Here is a 7578-nt window from a genome sequence, read left to right on the forward strand (position 1 = left end):
AGCTTTTCTTGCAAGGAGCAAACGTCTTTTAATTTCACGGCTGCAGTCACTGTCTTCAGTGTAGGGACATCACTGTCTAATTGTAGAGCTGGAAAAAAATGTCTTTTCCTCTACCCATCTTAGGATCTCCAGATGGAACCCACTAATAAGTTAGACTGGCCAAAGACAGATTAACGAAAGAAAACCAGATGTGTTGCACATGCATCTAGCAAGGACCCAGTGATGATGAGCTATGCAAAGGGGTAAATGAAGGAGAAGAAATCTGGGGCTTCTGGGCAGAGGAGGCAAGTTATGGGAAGGCATAAGAATAGCGCAATGAACAAGGGTTGTTTAGTAAGGTCTGTTAGGCAAATTTAAGTGGATACCTTCTCTTTTAATAAGAATTGTTAAGGGAATGGTCCAGTGGTTAGGGCTCTGCCCTAAGGACCCGGGAACTAAGAAAATCCACCAAGGTTTATAGCATGGCCAAAAAAAAAAACCTGGTTAGGAAGAGGGAGATACACAGTTGGAAATTTCCTTTACAAAAGGAAAATTTATGCTCTGTTTCAAGCTTTTCCTGAGACTGTTGGTAATCCATATGCCAAAGAGGAATATTTTGGAGTGGCATATTCTGGTGTTTGTTTATTTTATATGCTTGTGATTATGCCAAACATAACTAGCAAATGAGTATTTCTGTTTAAAAGAAGGATGTATCCCTGAGAAGAGAACAACACAGTCATTTATATTTTAGTAAGAATTAGCTTGAAGAGCCTTTTTTTTTTTTTTTCTTTATGAACTGGTTGGGATTAAGACACTAAAAGTTCTTGATAGAAGGAGCAACAGGGGAGCTGGTGGGTGTGTGTAAAAGACTCTGGGTAGCCCATGGCAGCAAGCAGTCACTGGATCTTGGGGAATGGAGGGCCAACAGGTAGATTATTAGAATTAAAAAAAGAAGCAGAAAAGGGGAGTGGCTGGCTCCAAAAGAAACTTTGCCAGCCTAATGGTTTTAAGATCACAAATCTAGTGAATAGATTCTTGAAACTCATCTATTCCAACTACCATTTTGTGTTTCCCTTCACCACATCCTTGCCATTTGCTGCCAAAACTGGGCTTGAAAAACTCCAGTTCTGGGCACTCTACTATTTCCCAAGATCTCCCCAACTATTTTGGACAACTCTCTCTCATTAAAAAAGAAAAAATCTTTTTAAAATTTTAGCTTTATTAAGTTTTTAAAATAAAGATCTTTGCTTTTAAATATTTAAAGATTCGCTTATTTGGCGGCATCAGGCTTCAGTTGCCGCGCATGTTGCATCGTGCAGGACCCTTCGTTGCTGTGCAGGGACTCATTAGCTGTGGTGCAGAGGCACACTAGCTTCCTGGGAGCTCCAGGCTTGCAGGCTGCAGTAGTTGCAGGATTAGTTGCTTGGCAGCTTCAGGGATTGCATCTGCATCCCCTGCACTGAAAGGCAGATTCTTAAACCCTGGACCACCAGGTAAGTCCTCTAAAATAAAGATCTCTTGAGAAAAAAAATGCACCTCCTGTAGCTTTGGTTATAATCTGCCCTCTAGTTGTCACCCTACACGACCTGCTATTTCAAGACAGCTCTAAAATCTCCTCAGAGGCCCTCTTAAATAGGGTAATCATGTCAACGCTTTAAGTCTCATTTCCAACCAGGCCACTTCCCCAGAATATATCTGGCCTTTGTAGTTTTCAAGTGATAATGTCATTCTGCAGAACCCTGAAGAAGAAAATGCAAAATCCTTCTGAGAGAAAGACATGTTGGGTGTGATTTTGAAACAGTGACTTGTAGTAAGAAGAGATGCCCATAGGAAAGGGAAGTGGGCTTGACTCCTTGCTAGTAATTCTACATCAATTAATAATGTTAGCTTACAATTATTAAACGTTTATGTGCCAAGCACTATTCTAAGCACTTTATGTGTATTGTCTCATCAAATCCTCACAATAACCTTATGAGATGGGTCCTCTTATTCTTAACCTCATTTTACAGATGAGGAAAGTGAGGTACAAAGAGTAACTTGCCCAAGAAGTCACAGCTAGTACGTGACAGAAACACAATTCAGACCCAGCAGCTAATTCCAGACCCCTTGTACTCTCTCAGTCAGTGCTGTTTATTGCTTCATGCTTGACCAAGATTTTGAATTTTAATATTTTTACAAAGCAGCAAAGAATACATTTCTCTGAGTCTTGATTTCTGCTAATTTGATAGTGAACAACAGAATGTTATTCCCTTATACGCAACATATACATCAGAACAGGATATCAGCCCAGGATACTTCCTCCTTTCAGACCATAGGTCTTGTATCTAACATATGATATTATTTGGCTTTTGATCTAGGAATTTGAAAAATGGGAGGTTGAATGGGTCACTGAGCTAACAGTCCAGAGCTCTAGATACTAATTCCAATATAGCCATGACTTTGCCTAATTCCTCAATTGTAAAATGAGGGAATTGGATTCCATTCTACTCTAAGGGACATCCTGTGTTAAAATCTCATGTCCAAAGGAATGATTTTCTCACCAGGAATTCCCAGCACTGTGGCAGAAGGAAAGACTCTCTGGTGCCCCTTGAGTCATACATACTAAATTGAAGTGAACAAATGAGCATCTGTTGACTGTTTCTGACGTGTAAAGCTGTCAACTGGAAATAGTTACTATGCTTAGGTTTTCAAATGGCTCTGTTGCCTCTACTAAAAATAAGCCACTGGTATTAGGGCTGAGTCATCTTCATACATGAATATGTGGAAGAAAAAAGTGACAAAGGTTATAAAGGAACTCTGGGTTATTTCCCTTCCAGCCAGACACCACACCTTGTTCCCAACCAGCCCCACTTTTTCTGTTTTATTTCAAATAAGCTGTATACTTTAAATAGAGAACATATTCAACAGTATGCTGTATTTTAGTTTGTTCATATCCTGTTCACTGCTTGTAGATTAGGCTTTTCCTTTAGAGTTGGGTTATGTACTTTTCTGAGGAGTAGAGGTTGATGTTAACAGCATTTGCAACTATGCTTTACTGTATACAAAGTGATTATATATACATAGTTTCTCTTGAATAGTCAGCCACCCCCTGGTGATGTGGCAACTTGAGGATAGGTATCAAGCATCCTCTCCAGGTAGTAAAATCTTATGGGACAGGACACAATCTGGGCAAAATGGTGAAGGAATTTTGCCTTGTTTTAAGGCAGTCTTTCTCTTTAGGCTTTGGGGATTATCTCTCACCTTCTAGGATCTCCATTCCCTCCGTGCCTGTGGCTGGGGCCCTTACTCTGCTTTCTACTCAAAGCTGCGCTCTGTTAGCCTTATATTCCTAGCTGTAAAATGGGAAGAAAGTTGGAGGAGTAAAACACTGAAGTTCTTTCTTAATCTAACTTCTTTTTCCAAGTGTGCCTTTCTAAGAAGCAGTAAAAAAACTCCAAAATTATATCAGGTTTCTTTCTCTTACCCAATGAAATTCCCATTCCCTCAGGGTTGCTGATTTCCACTAGCTATTTGGTAGAAAACTGTTGACTAAGCGAAATATAAAGGGTGAATATTGAATCATGAGTTTCCTAGGAGTATTGTCCACAAAGAAGACTTAACTACATTCATAAATTAATGACTTCGAATGGTTTGTCCAGCTACTGATGCCCAGCAGTGCCCTGCGGAACGCCTGGGCATGGAGGTCTTTTGCCCCCCATTTCTTTTAGGTGAGACTCCAGCCTCCACAACCTGCGTTCCAAAGGGCAGAACAGTTACTAATCAAAGGAGGAGCAGCCAGGATACCACGTGAAGCAAGATTAAAGGTGCCGGAGAGGCTCATCCAGACTAGGAGACTGGACCATCTAAGACCCTGCACACATCCTAATCTTGTCAACAACACTACCCTTTTGAAACTTGGCAGAAGAAAAAAGAATACAAGACTGTTACTGCCTTGATTCTTATCAGGTAGTCCTGACTGACTATATAGCCTCTTGCTACTCACCAGGGAGAGGGGCACAGTTCCTGAGGTGCTAACCTACTGCGTTTCCCCTTTGTCTGGCAAAGTAATAAAGCCACTCTTTCCTTCTCCCCCAAAACTCTTATCTCTGTATTTTTGTTTGGCATTGGTGCACAGACAGCCAATTTTGGCAACACTGCCCTCTTTCTTTGAGATCCAGTCCAGAAGCACCTAAAACTAAAAATATTCAAAATGGACTTACTATTTTATTTTAAAAAGCTACTTTGTTGGTAGCTACTCACCTGAGTCTGCCTGCTCTCCCCTGGACAGTGTACTATTGAAACAGGAGGGAAGGGGTCAGGGCACAACATTTGAAAGTCTGGGGACACAACATAAACTGACTAGAACCAAATAAGTCCAAGATGGCAGATGAGTCAGCTTCCACGAGACCCTGATTCTCAGTATATACTCATTATATACTGAGTTACTGAGTGCTCAGTAACACATCAGGAAACTAAATAACACACCCACAGGTGCCGTGACAGTTCTGAGATCGACCATAAAGACCAAAAAGTGTGTAGTGGCCCAATTCCTGGGAATCTCTACCCCTTCTCCAAAATAGTTGGAATAATCCTCCCAGTCATTAACCTATCAAATTGCTAATGCTAATGCTAAGTCGCTTCAGTCGTGTCCGACTCTGTGCGACCCCAAAGACGGCAGCCCACCAGGCTCCCCCGTCCCTGGGATTCTCCAGGCAAGAACACTAGAGTGGGTTGCCATTTCCTTCTCCAATGCATGAAAGAGAAAAGTGAAAGTGAAGTCGCTCGGTCGTGTCCGACTCCTAGCGACCCCATGGACTGCAGCCTACCAGGCTCCTCTGTCCAGGGATTTTCCAGGCAAGAGTACTGGAGTGGGGTGCCATTGCCTTCTCCGACCTATCAAATTACCCACCCCATAAAAACTAACCATGCTATATTTCGGAGCCACTCTTGCCTTCTCCAATGGCCCACACTTTGTGGAGTGTTTTTCTCTCAATAAATCCACTTCTTACCTATTATTTTGTCTCTCACTGAATTCTTTCTGTGCTGAGACATAAAGACTCTAAGTCTCAGTAAGTCCAGACAGCACATGTGTGACCTCAGTTAAAGACTGTGGCTTTGGGCTGGGTTTCAGTCCTGGCCTCATAGGTTCGGGTCCCAGTCTGAGGTACACAGTTTCACTGTGTCTTAATAAATCCTTGCCTTGCTTTCTTGAGGGGGAAAAACAAAACAAAACAAAACAAAACTACTTTCCTTCCTGAATTAACTCTTTTTTTGGCTGCACAAGGTGGCTTGTGGGATATTGATTCCTGTCCAGAGACTGAGCTGGGGCCCCTGGCAGTAAAGGCTCCGTGCCCTAACCACTGGACCACCAGGGAATTCCCCTGAATTAACTCTCTTGATTGGTGGTGCTATCATTTACCCATGTGTCCAAACCAGAAACCTGTGGGTCTCTTACTGTTATCCTCTAAAACTACCAAGTTCTGTCCATTGGATTTCTCAAATATTTTTCACATCCATAACATTGTCATTACCTTAACATAAAGGATGGGAAGGCAGGTAGGGAGATTAGGCAGATACAAATGGAATGCAAAAAGCAAGATCTAAGTAAGACTGAAACCATTCACCTCAGTTTGGGACTTGAACCCATGTGGCTGGGACTTGAACTTGGCCAAAACCCTGCTTGGGATTTGAACTCACAAGGCTGGGACTCGAAACTAGCCAGAATCAACAGTCTTCCAACTGAGATCAGACTCTTGTTTTCAGGACTTAATGAAGCTCAGGTTCTTGATGTCTCATCATAGAAAGAATTCAGTGAGAGACAAAGTGATAGGTAAGAAGTGGATTTATTTAGAGAGAAACACACTCCACAGACAAAGTGTGGGCCATCACAAACGGTTGAGTGCATCCTCAAAATGTGGTGTGGTTAGCTTTTATGGGCTGGGTAATTTCATAAGCTAATGAGTGGGAGGGTTATTCCAACTATTTGGGGCAATGGGCAGAGATTTCCATGAATTGGGCTACTGCCCACTTTTTGGTCTTTGATGGTTAGCCTTGGAACTGTCATGGTTCCTCTGGGTGTGTCATTTAGCTTGCTGATGTGTTACAATGAGCACAGACTGAATATTAAGGTCTAGTTGAAATTGATTTGTCTTCCATCTTGGACCTACTTGATTCTAGTCCGTTTATGTTTTGTCCTCGGGCTATGTCATTCTTTCCAAGTTGTGCCCTGCTCCCTTCCCTCTGTTTCATACACCAAGTACATGCAGCAAGACATTAGTCTGGCAAGCCAGACAAACTTCTTGACTCCGACCAATAGCACTTTACCTCCACCACCGCTTTTTAACATATTAGTAGCCTAGCCTGCAGGGCTCCCAAAATGTAGAGAGAGTACCTCTGCTCACTATTAAGATTTAACTTGAAGTTGAAATGGAGAAAGAATATATGGGAAAAGGCCTTACTTTTCACACTGAAAAATTGGTAGGATGGAGGCATTGAGCACAGGAATAAAGAGAATAAAACTATCAGATATGCATCGACATTTTTGGAAGTCCAAGCTTTGTCCCAGGGAGTAGACGTGTAGAATAAATGAAAATAACATTCAGGGCTCTATCCTTCTCTTATCTGGGGCTCAGGATGATGCCACCTTGAAGACCACACCATATCAAGCTAGCAACAAGTATATCAAGTTGTCTACGTTGTAGATTTGGGTAGTGGGAAGCTTAGTGGTTTAGCTTTCTTAGCCTGGGAACTTGGGGTGGGGCTGGGCAGTAGAGCAGGTAGCTCTGAGGTAAGCACCACAGGGAAGACTACCATCACTGCCAGACCTCAGAGACATCTCAGCAACATCAGAGTCAAAGAAGCTCAAGTTACATAGGGAGTGATATCAAAAGAATGGACTCTGAGTTCTCGTAGCTCAAAACTCAACTTTTTTGGCTGTATCACACTGCATGCGGGATCTTAGTGCATCAACTAGGCATGGAACCTACACTGCCTGCAGTGGAAGGGCAGAGTCTTAACCACTGGACCACCAGGAAGTCCCTCAAAACTTCAATGTTGAAGGCCAACTGGATATCTAGAGACTAGGCAAGTGAGTAACAGTGCTTAGAGACTGGAAGACAATGAATGATGTTCACTTCATGGGTCCAAAGACCCCATTCACCTTTATCTACCTTTATCAAGTGGCCAAAGAAAGAGTTCTCTCCCATAATCTAAATACTCTAAAGGGGAAGACCAAGAAAGGGAGAGGTTAGCTGAAAAGACTCATCATTTTTATCGGAGAGACTGCACATGACCTAAAGGAACTGTTTCAATAACCCATTTAGACTGAGCTTTCCTTTGAACTTGGTCTGTTCTACCAGTGAGATTTCAGGAAGTAGGCCAGATCAGGTTTAGACAAAACAAATAAATCATTTTTCTCTGCTTATCTGAATCTGTGAGTTAACCCCCAATCCAAACCTCTGCTGAGATTACCTTCCCCTTGGCAAAATCCTCCAGGAGGCCTTCACCGAAATAACCTCCAAACAGAGGTTAACTATTCTTTTCTCTTTATCATCGCACTTTATACATATTTAGATTGTTGCACTTGCATAGGATTTAACGCTTCTAATGCTTCTGAGGCCT

This window comes from Bos javanicus, chromosome 19 (genome assembly GCF_032452875.1).
Source record: "Bos javanicus breed banteng chromosome 19, ARS-OSU_banteng_1.0, whole genome shotgun sequence".
Taxonomy (NCBI): Eukaryota; Metazoa; Chordata; class Mammalia; order Artiodactyla; family Bovidae; genus Bos; species Bos javanicus.